Source organism: Hypanus sabinus, chromosome 2 (assembly GCF_030144855.1).
Source record: "Hypanus sabinus isolate sHypSab1 chromosome 2, sHypSab1.hap1, whole genome shotgun sequence".
Classification (NCBI taxonomy): domain Eukaryota; kingdom Metazoa; phylum Chordata; class Chondrichthyes; order Myliobatiformes; family Dasyatidae; genus Hypanus; species Hypanus sabinus.
In genome coordinates, this window is record NC_082707.1 from 48970435 (window position 1) to 48985029 (window position 14595).

The 14595-nt window shown below is 37.1% G+C and overlaps 1 long non-coding RNA gene across 2 annotated transcripts in view; it reads right to left on the minus strand.

The window, feature by feature from the left end:
- LOC132404680 (uncharacterized) overlaps positions 1 to 14595 on the minus strand; it is a 60355-nt gene that overhangs the window by 35301 nt on the left and 10459 nt on the right. The window contains exon 1 of one of the 2 annotated variants that reach the window (XR_009515642.1): positions 5022 to 5090. The exons of the other annotated variant lie outside the window; for it this stretch is intronic. This is a non-coding gene — a long non-coding RNA (uncharacterized LOC132404680). Of the gene's footprint in view, positions 1 to 5021; positions 5091 to 14595 lie in introns of those variants that run through there. 2 annotated transcript variants of the gene reach the window in all.

The following is a 14595-nucleotide window of genomic DNA, read 5'->3' on the forward strand; positions in this document are numbered from 1 at the left end:
TCCTGGAGGCATATTTTTTGGAATTACTGTAGCTACATGATGCCAGAAGTAAGGTAGTTTTATAGCCCAAATTTGGCTCTGAATTTCATCACAGCTAATTTCCCTGAAGAAGTCAACATAGTCCTCTTAGAAAAATACAAGTGCAATTAAACGAAGCTATGGACAGCAGTTGTTCACTTGTGATATTTGTTCCTCAGCTTGAAAGCAAATGTAAATGTTCTGAGCACTTTGCTTCCAGATTCTCAATTTTACACCAGAGATGTCGGTTGTATAGTGCCTGTAAAAAATATTCACCCCACCTTGTAAGTTTTCATGATTTGTTTTACAGCGTTGAATCACCATGGATTTAATTTGGCTTTTTTGACACTGATCAACAGAAAAAGACTTCCATGTCAAAGTGAAAACAGATTTCTACGAACTGATCTAAATTAATAACAAATACTAAACACAAAATATATTTTTTTTTTGCATAGGTATTCAACTCCTTCAAGTCAGCATTTAGTAGATGCACTCTTGGCAGCAATTACAGCCTGTGTGGATAGATCTCTAACAGCATTGCTCATTTGGACATTGCAATTTTTCCCCATTCTTCTTTACAAAACTGCTTTATCTCTGTCAGATTGCATTGGGATCATGAGTGAACAGTCCTTTTAAGGTCCAGCCACAAATTCTCAATTAACTTTGTAAGCTATAAGCCATTCCTGTGTAGCCTTGGCTTTATGCTTGGAGTCATTGTCTTGCTGGAAAACAAATTGTCTCCCAAGTCGCAGTTCGCTAGCAGACTGCATCAGGTTTCTTTCGGGATTTCCTTGTGTTTTGCTGCATTCTTTTTAACCCTTGCTTTCACAAGCTTTCCAGGGCCTGCTGCAGTGAAGCATCTCTATAGGATTATGCAGCCACCACCGTGCTTCACAGTAGAAATGGTGGGTTTTTGATGATGTGTGGTGTTTGGCTTACTCCAAACATAGCATTTAGTCTGATGGCCAAAACAACTCAATTTTGATTTCATCAGACCATACAGCTTTCTTCCAGCTGACTTCAGAGTCTCCCATGTGCCTTCGGGCAAAGTCTAGCAGAGATTTCGTGTGAATTTTATTCAACAGTGGCTTTCTTTTTGCCGCACTTCCACAAAGCTGCAACTGGTGAAGAATCTGGGCAAGTTGTCGTATACGCAGTCTCTCCCATCTCAGCCACTGAAGCTGGTAACTCCTCCAGAGTTGTCAAAGGTCTCTTGGTGGCCTCCCTCACTAGTCACCTTCTTGCATGGACACTCAGTTTTTGAGGACAGCCTGCTCTGGACAGATTTACAGCTGTGCCATATTCTTTCCATTTCTTGATGATTGACTTAAATGTACTCCAAGGGATGTTCAGCGACTTGGAAATTTTTTTGTATCCATCTCCTGACTTGTAGTTTTCAATAACCTTTTTGCAGAGATGCTTGGAGTATTTTTTTGTCTGCATGGCATAGTTTTTGCCAGGATAATGACTCACCAGGAGTTGGACCTTCCAGATACAGGTGTATTTTTACTACAATCAATTAAAATATCTTGACTGCACACAGGTCTCCAAAACCAGATATTCATTTTACTAATCATGTGAATTTTAAAACCAATTGGTTGCAGCAGTCATGGTTTGGTGTGTCATATTAAAGAGGCTGAATACCTATGCAATCAATTATTTTGGGTTTTATATTTGTAATTAATTTAGATCACTTTGTAGAGATGTTTTCACTTTGACACTGTGATTCAAAATAATAAACTATGAAAACTTCCAAGGGGGTGGTTACTTCTTATAGGCACTGTATGTCACATTTATTTGAATAGTTGGTGAACTTAGCTTAGAAAGTTAATGCAGTAAGTACATTTTTCTTCACTTAATCTTAATGTTTAAGGTGTTTATCACATTTAAGCATTTTAAGTGTATTTTTATTTCTAATGTTTTAATTGTTTTATGTGCCATACTCTGCCAGAGCCTCGGTGACCACTTATTTTTTCAAATGGTTGTCTTGGAGGAAAGATTCTGTGAGTGGTCCCCACATCCTTCTCACAGCACAATTTTTTTTTACAAAGCCCAGTTGCGAGCTCGATACTCAACCCAGCATGGATGGAAAGCGTGTCCAGGAGCGGCCTGACTGGATTCGAACTTGGGAACCTTCTCTCCAGGGTTCAATGCTGATGTCACGCCGAAGCGAAGTACTAAGTAGTATATTTTATTTATTTAATTTCATTGAAATAATTTTCAACTATCCCTGATCAATAAATGCAATAAAATATACTGAATAGCCATTGATAGCAGAGATCCACCTGGATCTTAATGGAGTGGGCCTAATGATAAGCTGTCTGAGGTGTGGTTCTCCTTTCGCAATGGCTCTGACAACTAATTCTTGACATTGATTAGACAGCAGTGCTGCAGAAATGCATGAGTGGAGAAAATCTGGGGAGTGAGCACAGAGAAAGGGCTAAATCAAGAAATTTTAAACCATTGGAAATAATTTTCTTGTCTTGGGGTTTCGTAAGACCTTACAAGAAAAAAATGGCCACTGCATTCCAACAGTGACTATACTCCAAAACAGCATCTTGGTTCTCTTATCTTTTCACTGGGTCTTCTTAATTGACTGACTCTTTTCATTAATTTCCCCTTTCAATGTAATTAGGTCTAGTCACTGCTTCATAAAGACATTTCTGCCATCAGGTTCCACATCACGCCTGATCTATCACCCAGAATGAGAACTAAGACAATAACTTACTTGTTCTGCAGGATCCTGTTAGGGAAACAGTGATGTTACCTAGGAACCACATCTCATTTTGCTGTATACTATTTCATTTGATGGCAGTTAAAATTCCAACAGTATTAAAACTCTTTTTTTACTGTTTAGTACCTTAAAAATGCACTCCCTATTTTGAATTAAAATGCATACTGTTTTCTATCTTCAATCAGACAGAATTTATCCAAGGACCTTCTGTTTTAAAAGTCTCTTAACATAATTAATAGGCTTGCACCCAGTCCCCTTTCCCCCTGTGTGTCTCTCTTGATATTGAGCCAAGAATATTTAGTTCCAAGCCAGGCTCTGTTATGTGTACTTACTTGGGGCTGGGGAAGGTAGCATGTTTCTTTACACAAATGACATCATGGTGGGCTGGTTTAGCTGATTAATTTCAATCTTAAGTTCCTGATGTACTTCAGTCAGTTCTTATGGAAGGAGTTTAACTAAGCAATAGTTGGTTTTACACTCATTGGTATTAATATTTAAAAACAAAGAATAATAACATAATGCATACACAAAAAAATATAACATGCTAGGCCACATCTAGACCGACAGTAACTTTCAAACCATGAGAGACAGACCTTGGGGCAGCACAATCTATTTCACACAATGGAACCAATGCACTTATCTACTGTCAGCCACCTGGAAAGAGGCTGAAAGTATCATTAGCAGGGCTACCAAATGGTACTTACTGACCAATACTGTATTTCCTTATATGTTGTAAAGAAACACCTCAATGATTCTTCCTGAAGTAGAAACATTATGCTTCACTTTTTACACATTTTTATTTCAAATAGTTTTCAAAATATATGTCCATTTCTGTCCTATCCATTGCGCAATCATTTTAATAAAAGCTAAAGGCGATGAATTTTGCATCTATTTATTTAATACCAAGCATTTTATCTATCATTCATATTCTAAACTCAGAATGCTGAACTAGACAAAATCTAATGGTTATTGGAATTTGATATATATATATATATATAGTCCCTAATACTTTTGCACATTACTGTAGAAATTTCAAGTATTGCACTGTATTGCTGTCGGAAAAAAAAATCATGACATATGCGAGTGATGATAAACCTGATTCTGATATGGATCTCTATTGTGGAAGGGGGCAGGTAGAGGGGTATCATAGTTGGGAAAAAGGGCAGGAAGCAGGAGAGGGGAGGGAGCAGGAAACATCAGAGAGACATTCTGTAATGATCAATAAGCCAATTGTTTGGAATCAAATTACCCTGCCTGGTGTCTCAGGGCTGGGTGCATCTGCAACTCTGCCAACCCCTGACCCTGGCATTCCTTCTCTGTCACCTGTTGTATATCTATCTCTAAAACCTGTATAAACCTTCTTAAATGGTCAAAATATACAGGAATGGGGGAAAATAACATCAATGTCCAAGCATGTCAAGATAACAAAGAATAACTTCAAAGGTAGTGTGAGGATGGTAAATGGAATACATGATGAGGTTCAGGTATATGTTCAGTTTTATGTTCTTCTTAACACAAGGCCTCAAAAACAGAAACCGGGGTCAACTGTCTAAGCCTGTTCTGCTATTCAATATGACCATATCTGTCCTAATTTGGCCTTAAATTCTCATGTCATTTTCCAATTGTCCTCAATTCAATAACCATCCAAGTATCTCCATCCTGTATATTTCTATGATCTAGCATCCAACAGTCTCTAAGAATCCTAAATATATTCACAACTCAAAGATGAAATTTCTTCACATCTAATTTTTGTATAACTTGCCCCTTATTGTGTAAGTATGTCCAGTTGTTCAAAGCTCTCCCACAAGTGAAGGAGTAATCCTTTCAGGAATCGATCGTGGCTATTGAAATAAATATTTTTATATTCAAGAAAAGTAAGGAAACTGAAGTAAATTTGTTGCATGAAAGAGCTAGAGACAGGGATAAACTGTTAATTCAGTTCTATTTGCAAGCTTATTCTGTTTGTCTGTGAAATCTATAGCAGAAGTGATGACATCCAGATTGGAGATGAAAGTTGCCAGAATTCTGTTTTTAGACCCCACAATGTGAACTCTGTCTGTTGTTTACCACACTTTAACATTAGTTGAATTAACTTAGACATCTAAATGATATTCATTAAAAGGTCTAAGATTTACCTGTGTGGCTCAAATCAATTAGGGAATATATATCTGCGTATTGAGTATTTTTATCTGCAAGCTGTGCAACAATTCTTTGCTTTGACTCCATTGTAGTGACATAGGGAGAGAATATTTCAAAATTACTCACTTACTGTTGACAGATGTTTTAGATGAACTATATTTAGAGTGCTTGAAACCGATCATCTATGAATCACGCTTGCACAGGTTTTGGCCACTGATCGTAACCTTGTGAATTCACAAATTTATACTCAAACTTTCTAGTAAAACAAACATTGACTTTTTTTAGTAAGTGTTGGTAAAATGTTCAGCTTAGGTTACAGGAGTGAATTCATTTGTATTATGATACCCGTAAAAGCTAACATTGACCTCAATACACATGTCTAACTTATATTTCTTTAAAAAACAAGAAATTCAGTCCGTTCTTGTTTTCCCCCTCCACGACTGACCATGTTTTTGCTCATTTGATAAATGCTCAGCAGAAACATTAGCTCAATTGGCAGCACTTTCACCTCTAGATTAGAAGGCATTAAGTGACATGTTAACTCTTTAAACAGAATGTTAGCCCAAAGTCCAGGTTCACTTTCCAAACGCCAAATAACTGTCAAGGTTCTTTAGCTAATATTCAGCAAAAAAACAAGGAGATATCTTGTCTGGGCCATTTTAAAGAGCTGCTCTTTACTAGTTATTTCCTAAAACTTGGAAATAAAATATAAGTTTCAAAAATTCAAGGGAATTTCTGTAAATCCATAGAAAATTCAGCAATTTCTTTTAATGTCCAAAAGGGTCAAGGCTTCTACAGCTCTGCTTTCATAAAAATATTATGTATCACATTTAGACATGGTTAACCATGCCAAGTGTATCCTAGAACTTGTATTTGCTTCCACACCCTTGCTATATTCTCACACATGGACAATTTCAATTGTGTATGTGTAACTTACTCATAATGGTTAGAATTATAATGAGGAAAGAGCCTATTTCATATCTTCAAATAAATAAGAATATAGCGGGTTGGGGCACAGAAACTCCTTCAGAAGAAAATGAAATATATATTATGAAAGGAATTAAAAGATCAGTATCAAAACTCAAGGCATTTACTAGTTATTTCACAATACACAATTTACATCAGAAACAAATAAATAGATCTACCTGTCAGGCCTCTGACACATGTTCTTTTTCTTTACCTTCTTTCCAACAACGTGCTCTCCAGTTAAAAAAATTCTTCAAATCTATAACAATATGAAAAGTCACTTTGACCTGACTTGAGGTGTATGAATTTTGCAACAGTAAAACTGCCAGGGAGCAACAATAGTTGTCAATAATGGAGTGTTGCCTTATCTTTAGATCTAACTCTAAGAAATATATTGTTCCTGGATTGAAAGCAGACTAAATAACACATTCGGCAGCGTGGTATTTGCACATATGGTGAAATCGACCTTAATTTCCCCCTTTCTAGCTCTGCCAGGTTGTATGTCAAATTGAGGTCTCACACGTCTACAGCAACTGAGGGTAATTTAAAATGGCTGTGCATCTGTTCCTAGTAAACGATGACAGAAATTGTATTTAATATGCAAATATCTAACAAGCGCTCCAACAGGCCTGGGTATGCGTTGAACTTTGGTAAGTGGCTAAAATTTGGTCGTCTGGAATCGAAGGGAAGGCATTCTTTTAGCACAACTTGCTATCTGGAGTTGAAGTATTAAGGTAAGTATTCATCTCAGTGGAAGTAAATTCTATTTATCATCACATAGTTGATTCAATGCAGTTGAACCAGCTATTGATTTTAGCAGAGGAGAATATTAAAGAAATCAGGAAAAAAAATTCAAATTACTCCTGATATTAATTAGTTAAAAATATAATAGACATTGATGGACATTTCATGTCCATCAATAGGACATCAAAAGTAAGACCCTTTCTTAAAATGGTTTATATAGGTGACTTTAAATATAATAATTGCTGTTGGGTAATTCCTTGTGGTATCTATTCTGTTTGCTGTAGTTGATTAATTAATTACTCGTCAATATATTTGTAGGGATGGTGGTGATAAAAATCAATCTTAGGATTACATTGATAGACATGAAATCAAATTACAAAACAAATTGCAACTTACTTAAATTTGTATTTCAGCCACTTCTCCACTGTTCATCTATATACCCTGATATGAATGTTAGATATTTTCCTACGTATTCCGCTAATTGTGAGGGGCTAATGAACTACAGATACTCATCTCAGTGTGCTATTGTACAGTAAGGACACCTGAATTGATGGCTGATTTTGTGTAATGCTTTGAGCAGGAAAAATAAAGATTGCCTTGACTCTAAACCAGTCACATGAATGTAAAGGCTAAAACATTACTGTCCATATTCAGTTTGATGAAAGCATTTACATTGGCAAAACATTCCACAGGTCCAGTGAGTCGCTGGTAAATAACAACCTGGCATTCCATAAAACTCTATTGGAGAAAATGGCCTATGTTGAGTTTTGAGCAATCAGCTGTCGGGTCGATATTGAAGTACTACCCTCAGTGGCCACTTTATTAGGTAAACCTGTGCACCTGCTTGTTAAATCAAATACCCAAACAGCTCATCATGTGGCAGCAACTCAATGCATTAGAAGCAGGTAAGCACAGTCAAGATGTTTAATTGGTTTTCAGAGCAAACATCTGAATGGAGAAGAAATGTGATCTGAGTGACTTTGACTGTGGAATGATTGCTGGTGCCAGATGGGTGGTTTGAGTATCTCAGAAAATGCTGATCTCTTGGGACTTTTATACCATCAGTTTCTAGACTTTGCAGAGAATGGTGAAAAAAACAAAAATCCAGTGAATGGTGGGTGAAAATGCATTGTTAATGAGAGAGGTCAGTGGAGAGTGACCAGACTGATCAGGAGGTACTTAATCAAGTGGCCACTGAATGTATTTTGCATTTGAAAATCTGAAAACAGATGCTTAAAATCCAAACTCAAAACAAAATAACGTGGGAAATACTCAAAAGGCCAGGCAGCATCTATGATAGGAGAAACATAGTTGATCTTTCAGGTCAAAGAGCCTTCAATAGTGTTGAAAACGTGAGAAATAAGTTAGTTTAAGGTTGCAGAGAGGATTTGGAGGGATGAATAGGACAATGTGTATCCAAGTGAAGCCAATGATACACTGCTTATGAAGCTATCTCATTGATAGATTAACGAGGGTAGGCAGAGAGGGAGAAAATATGCAATCTGTCAAATAACCCCTCTCTGTAACTGGATCTTGGACTTCACGACTGAAAAACCTCAGTCAGTCTGCGTTAGCAACAACATGTCAGGCCCTGTCTCACTGAGCACTGCAGCTTCCCAGGGCTTAGCGCTCAGGCCTCTGCTGTCCATGCAGCTGGATGCTGTCTTACGACCGCACTGCCAACTGATAGTCATCATCTGTAGCAATGAGTCGGTATACAGAGAAGAGGAAGAGAGGTTTGTGAAATGCTGTGAGAACAACAACCTCAGTGTCAGTGTGGACAAGACGAAAGAGATGATTGTGTATTTCAGGAAGGTGCAGCTCGACCACTCTCCATTGCACATCAGTGTCTCCGCTGTACAGAGGAAGAAACTTTTACCATACCAGGGCTGTGGGCATGGGGGGGCGTAGGGAGGGAGTATTTTTTTTCTGTTTTTTGTTTGCTTGTTTTTCTTTTCTGATGTGTATCTGTATGTAAAAATATGGTTTACTTCACTTCAATAAAAGTATCTATAAAATTGTCAGAGAGTGCTATTAGCAGATCTGTGGAAAGACTGAATCTGAATTAACGTTATCCACTACAGCATAAAACAATTCCTTTGGCCTACAATGTTGTCCCAACCTTTAAACCTACTCTAAGATCAATATAATCCTTCCCTACAACATAGTCCTCCATTTCTCTATTGTCCATGTACCCATCAAAGAATTTTTTATTGCCCCTAATGAACCTACCTCTGCAACGACCCCTGCCTGTGTGTTCCTTGTACTCACCACTCTGTGTAATAAAAAACACATTGTACCTCTGGCACTCCTCCTATTCTTGCCCCTCATCAGCTTAAAAACATGCCCCCTACTATTATCCACTTCCACCCTATAAAAAAGTCTCTGGCTGTCCACTCAATCACTGCCTCTTATCATCTGTTACACTTTTATCAAGTTGCCTCTAAAGAGAAAAGCCATAGCTCATTCAACTTATCCTCATAAAACTTGCTCTCTAATCCAGGCACCATCCTGGTAAATCCCATCTGCACCCCCTCTGAAACTACAATATCCTTCTTATAGTGGAACAACCAGACCTGGACACAATATTCCCAGTGTGGTTTAACCACGGTTTTGTCGAGCTGCAACATTACCTTGCAGCTCTTGAACTCAATCAGCCAATTAATGAATGCCAATATACCATATGCCTTCTTAACCACCCTATTAACTTGCAACTTTGAGGGATCTATGGACATGGACCACTAAGATCCATCTGTTTCTTTGTATTACTGAGAATAATACCACTTACTTTTAAAGAGAATGACTTCACACTTCTCCAGATTGAACTCCATCTGTCAGTTCTCAGCCCAGCTCTGCAGCCTGTCAATGTCCTGATGTAACCTTAGACAACCTCCTACACTAACAACAACTCCACCAACCTTTGTCTCAACGCCACAGGTCATGGACATCCAGACAGATTATGCTCCATCTTCAACAGCCCACTACCTTCTTTGGACAAGCCAATTCTGGTCCATACAGCCATGTTTCCCTGAATATCATGCTACCTGACTTTCACAATAAGCCTACAGTTTACTAAAATCCATACACACCACATCTACTGCTCCACCTTCATCAATGTACTTTGTCACATCCTCAAATAATTCAACCAGGCATGTGAGGCATGCCCTGCCTCTCTCGCCAGACTACGCTTATAACCCCGTCTCTAAGAATCCTCTCCAATTATTTTCATCCCATTGAAGTAAGACTCACTGATCTATAGTTCACAGAGTTATCTCTGGGCCCTTTCTTAAACAAAGGAATAACATTCTCCCCAAATTCCATGGACCCTGGACATCTTCTCACTGCATTAGCTAGGCAGTAATAGACAAAGAAAGAATGAAAGTTCCTGTACATAGATAACCTTATTTCATATTACATACATGAAGATACTTGTTGTGAATATTTGTTTTATAATATGGTAATATTATTAACCACTTTCTAAATGCTTAAGACTTTCCCTGAGACAATAAAGATTCTTGTTCTTCAGTTTATTTTTTAGCTTCTTGCTTAGTAATTATTATCTGAATTAAAAGGTCTGGATGTTGTAGTCAATACCAAGCTGCTCACTCTTGTTACCGTCATTCAGACTACGTTACTTCACGCAGATTTCCAGGAAGATTTAAGAATATACCTAAACTAGAAAAACATTATTAATTGAAATTTATTACATTTAAGGTAAAAAAAAACACCTGCTGTAAAAGATTTTTTTTAAAACACTTAATACTTAACCATAATCACTTTTGCCAGGTCTAATTGGGTTCTGGTTAGTTGAGCAGACTCCTCTCAGTTTGTAATCAGAGATCACCAGAACTTGCACACTGGAGCAGTCCAGTTCCAGGACACAGTTGGCAATGCAGCTACTTAGGAATGACCCGCTATGCACGTGAATGTGGAAATCCTAAGCTTACTGACAGTTATACTGAAAAACATATGGAAATACAATACAGAACTTCTGGCAATGTCTACCTAATTTTATATCATCTGCAAACTTGACCACAAAGACAAGAACATCATCACTCAGATTATTAACATATAATGTGAGAAGTAGCAGACCAGCACTGACTCCTGAAGAACATCACCAGTCACCTGTAGCCAACCAGAATAAGACCCCTTTATTCTCACTCTTTGCCTTCTGCCAGTCAGCCAATCTTCTGTCTATGGCAATATCTTTCCTGTAATTCTGGACCATTGAACACCTTTCATTATCACATGGTAGTTTCATTCAGGCCCTCTTGGATTTCTGCATGAATCTATGACACTGCTTTAGAGGATTAACACAATATTTAGCAAAATAAGATATTAGTCAAATCACATTTTCCTTGAAACTTGTGAGCACATCCTCTGCCACAAAGGATAATTGTGGAAGATCAAAATTATGAAAACAACAGAACTATGGAGCAATGATAAATGCTAAATAAAGCAATTTACTTATGCATGTCAAAGATAAAATCCTTAAAAATATTCCACTGAATACCTTATACTGATAATGGTTCTCCTTTTCCACATGAAAAGATCAGTCTATATCAGAACATCAATAGAAGTTGAATGAATGTCAAATAAATTAGTTTGCTCAACATGAATTTCATAGAGATTTAAAATTCTGTGTTACTGATATTCCCTAATGGTATAATTAAATTGATTTAGTGCATGACTAGTGTAGGAGAAGCCATTCAATGTTTCAGCCTTACAATTACATTTTTGTCAACTGAAGAAAGCTGTTATTGAAAACTCTATTACTTTTGCACTGGTTTGTTGCTGAACCACAATTATTAACTATTGATAAATATTTGAGTTTAACCACAAGCTAAACTTTCTTAAGGTATAATACTGTTTCCAAATTGTTCCATGATTTTTTTGCTTGATTCCTACTTAAAGGCTAGCCACAATTGGTTGCAAAACACTAACCATGGTTGGTTAGTGAGGGACTTTAATTAAATTGCCTCTAAATCAGGAGCTTTGGGGTTTCAAGCCATGCCCAAATTAATATCACTAACTGATACTAAAAGTTAATTACTGGCAGTTTAAGTATATTTATATTAAATAAATCGGAAGTTTATTGTAATTTTAATTATGCAGTATGAGTGTCTACTTAATACTCAGGTGAAACTGAATTGATTGAAATCCTTGCAAAAAAGGACAAACAAATATTTGGTCATAACTGTCCAGAGAGTGATTGGTGCCTGATACTGAAACAATATAGATGCTATACGAATAGCTAAAAAAATGGATCATGTGTAGATCTCCACCTTACAGCATCCCACTGGGCTGCATGGGCTCGAAAACCCACGAATTCTCGTTCTCCAGTAAGATAACTATTTTCAGCCGGAACATTACTTTCCCCTGAAGTCTGTGTGTTGTGTGCACAGAATGAATTCTGTGTTTTAATCTCACCATTAATTTGGCATTAGCTTTGGGCCTTTTATAAATTCCTATCCTTACACTTATTAAGAATTTCATAGTAAATAATTCTGAGGGTGTAAAGTCTCTTGCCAATTTGCTCTAATTCCATGTTCTCGTATAGATATTGGATAGTTTCATTCTCTTCATTTTTATATTCAAGGACCTGAGATAATCCTAGAGAGGAAAATACATGACTGGTATGCAGTAAGTGAGAAGTAAATTATTTATAGTCAGCATGCAAAGAAAAGTCTAAATTTTAATTAATTTTTAATATAGAAACACAGCATGGTAATGGGTTTTCCGGACTAACAAGCCGGTGCTACCCAGTTACACACATGTGTCCAATTAACCTATTAACCTGTACTTTTTTGGAATGTGGGAGGAAACCAGAGCACCCAAGGGAAAACCATGCACTCACAGGGAGAACATGCAAACTCCTTACAGACAGCAGTTGGAATTAAACTATGTTCTTCAGCGCTGTAATACCACTATGCTGTCATGCTGGCCCAAATGACAGATATTTTCTCCATTTCATGATAAAAAAATGTTTTCTTAAAATGAAGAATTTTGTTAATTGTTGGTGTCAGAAAAAGTCCCTAAACAAAATCATTAAATATTAAAATATGTTGTGCAAAGTATTCAAGGATCATACAAATCTAAGGAGAAAAGTATTTATGTAAAAAGAAGAACAAGAGAGCATTACCTCAATTAATCGTGTTTTATGTATGAGATTATCTTCTTTCATCAGTTAGCTCATAAGACAGAGTGAAATTCTGATACTTATTTTTCCTGTCATTCAACATAATTTCAATATTTGTATAAATAATTCTTGAGCAATTTTATCAATAATATTGAATTTTTTATATTAATTTGTTAAATTATTCATCTCTAATTGCAAGGTCCTTCTTTAAAAATAAATTGTTTCATGTGATGAGACAAGCAAGATTTCAGTATCCAAATTCAGATGCATAAGCACAGAAGTTTAAACTGACACCCTACTGCGGCCTGAAGTTAGTGATGGCCTGACAATGATGATATCTTTTGAACGATATATTACAAACAAACATATTGCCTCCTTCCTCCAATGGACGTAAGGTACCATTTTGTCAGAACCGAGATGTTAGAGTCAGCCAATAATTACATCATCATTTTGTGCCTGAAATTGTGTAATCTTTCATACCAAACAACACACAACGTGCAATACGAATCTGCAATGAGGGATGAACAAGCCTGTGCTGGACATCACTAGTGCCAGTAGGACCCCCATCACAATCCCAGTTTTAATTCTGCAGGTCAGTAGGTGCAAGTCTCAGAAACACAGTATCTGGTCTGTTCTTTGCCAAAGTGTTTAATATACACATCCAGGCTGAACAGCCACCAGCACAAAAATCCACCCTATAAATCCTAAATAAGTAAAGTTTGCAGAGCTTTGTTATTTTTGGCTACCTTACATTGTCAAATGGAGGATATATTGCAGCTGAGAAGTTATAAAGATGATCAAGGAAGCCAAGACTAGAAACTGGGACCCAAAAGAAATTAAACATTTTTCCACCTCCTCCACACATCAGTAACAAAGAACTTTTTGGTGGTGTTAGCAGCATCTGTTCTTTCTTTATTCTTCATAATTCAGGGAGGGAACTGTGTGATCTTTTATTCTTTTACTCCTGCCAGAAATGGCTCAAGTCTTCATATACGACTGGATGAAATAAACATCAGTCCCTAAACACTTGAGAATTCCAATAATGAGAAACATGTCGTAAAGTACAGAGTGAAAATGTTGCACAGTCAAGTTGCCATGAAGTTTCCAACTGTGCTTATGACATCAAAACATATTTCACTTATTGGGCCACATTGTTTGAAAAATTTTATTCTGTGAAGTTCCTCCCTACAGAAAACATTTCTGCAGAAGTATATTTTTATTACCGTTTGTGCTGTTTTTATTTTTGATCCTCTCCTTTAGAAGTATTGTCATTCATAGGATTGTCCTTGTTAACAACAAAGAAGTTTGTACACTAATCCAGATAGAACAGTGGTCTTGAGAGTTCAGGCTTTTATTAATGTGGTGGGGGATGGGGGAGAGGCTTTGGAGATAGAGCTCTGTGGGAGAATTGCATTGGCTTTTGGCTCAACTGTGTGAGAGCAATGCATTCAGCAAGGTGGGTGGTGAATAGTTTCCAACAATAAGAGAAGTGCAGAGCCATACAGCACAGAGATGTGTCCTTTGGTCCAAAGTGTTAATGCTGGACTTTTTGCTGTTTAATTTACCTGCAACGTCTGCACACATCTATGCCTTTCCTTTGCAAATGCATGTCTAAATGTCTCTTAAACAAAGAGATTGTACTTGATTCCGCCACCTCCTCTGAAAACGAGTTGCAGTTATCAACCACTATTTCAAATACATTTCCTCAAATCACCTTTAAGATTCCTTCCTTTCAGTTTAAGCCTATGCCTTCTTCTTTTACTTGACCTATCGTAGGGAGGAAAAGGATTCTAGAAACATAGAAACATAGAAAATAGGTGCAGGAGTAAGTCATTCGGCCCTTCGAGCCTGCACC